This window comes from Vicia villosa, linkage group LG7, assembly GCF_029867415.1.
Source record: "Vicia villosa cultivar HV-30 ecotype Madison, WI linkage group LG7, Vvil1.0, whole genome shotgun sequence".
In the NCBI taxonomy this organism is placed as follows: domain Eukaryota; kingdom Viridiplantae; phylum Streptophyta; class Magnoliopsida; order Fabales; family Fabaceae; genus Vicia; species Vicia villosa.
The window spans coordinates 100,590,414-100,591,995 of record NC_081186.1 but is presented as its reverse complement, the minus strand read 5'-3'; the positions used below and the strand labels follow the sequence as shown (position 1 = coordinate 100,591,995).

General features: G+C 40.0%; 1 non-coding gene across 1 annotated transcript; it reads right to left on the bottom strand.

The window, feature by feature from the left end:
- Window positions 1-532: 532 nt before the first annotated feature.
- On the bottom strand, window positions 533-635 carry LOC131621170 (small nucleolar RNA R71). The gene has a single exon (XR_009289497.1). It is a non-coding gene; the product is annotated as a small nucleolar RNA R71 (small nucleolar RNA).
- Window positions 636-1,582: the final 947 nt, after the last annotated feature.

Genomic DNA, 1,582 nt, shown 5'->3' with positions numbered 1-1,582 from the left:
TATTTTCAAAAATTGTTCTTACACCCGAGCGGGATGGCGAAAGCGTACGTTAGGGATATTAGCATGTTCCGAGTCAACAGAGCGAAAGTTTGAGATTAGGAGATTTAAATAGATAACAACTTCATAAAATAGGCATTTTATTAATTACGTTGTTTCCAAAAAGCTTTTCTAAAATCTAATGGGATGGCGAAAGCGTACATTAGGATTAGGATAGTAATCTAAATCAACAGAGCGAAAGTTTGAGACGAGGATTTTTAACCAATTGAATTAGTAAAGATTTTTAATTAAATTATGCAAAAGCCAATAGACCTTCGGATCACCTTAAGTTAAACGAAATACATACTGATATCTGTCTTCTATTATATTTCTTATTATTCACAATCACTCTCCCTTAGGAACAATCAAAATATTAGTAGCCTTAGCTTTACATAGTAACTTTAGATAACGGTAGATCGATTCATAGTCCCTGTGGATTCGATATCTTTTAAAACTACACGACACGACTGTGCACTTGCAGTCATCAAATTAATAGACACGTAAAGTCGCGATCAATTTACCCAGAAGGATAACGAATCACTCTTCGAAGCTTGGGAACGTTACAAGGACATGCTTAGACTATGCCCTCATCATGGACTCGAACCATGGCTGATCATCCATACTTTCTATGGTGGTCTCCTATATAACACTAAAATGACTATAGATGCCGCTGCTGGCGGAGCATTAATGGACAAACTTCATGATGAAGCATACAACCTCATAGAGAACATGGCACAAAACTATTACCAATGGGGTGGAGAATGAGCCACTCTAGAGAAAACCCAAACCAAAGGAGGAATGTACGAAATAAGTGGTATAGACCTCGTTAACGCTAGAGTAGACGCTTTAACTCAAAAGATCGAAAACCTAACCATCACTCCATCAGCCACCGCTGCTGCTGTAGCACCTAACTGCGAGATTTGTGGATTGAGTGGACACGCAGTCGCCGAATGTCAACTCTTGACTGGAGTCCCATCTGATCAAGTAAACTATGCTCAAGGAAACCCTTATTCTAACATGTACAACCCTGGATGGAAAAACCATCCGAACTTTTCTTATAAAAACAACAACGCGTTGTACGCGCCTGGACAAGCACCTGCTGTGCCTCCTGGCTATCAAAAAGCGCCTGTAGCTGCTCAAAACGCCCCTAGGAAGTCGAATCTTGAAATCATGATGGAAAACTTTATAGCTTCCGAACAACAAACCAATAAGGACTTCCTAAATCAAAACATCCACAATAGCAAGCAACTAAAACAAATGTCGAACAAAGTAGATGCCTTAGCTACGCATAACAAAATGTTAGAAATTCAAATTTCACAAGTAGCTCAACAACAAGCACCTACTGCTGCCCCTGCTGGCACGTTTCCTGCTCAACCACAACCTAATCCTAAAGGACGTGCGAACGCGATAACACTACGAAGTGGAACAAACTACGATGGACCTATTGATCCTAGAACTCAAAACGCACCCATATCCCAACAAGAGCCAAAGGAAACCCAAAAGACATCAACTCATGATCAAACTGCTAAGACTAATGAGAACAATA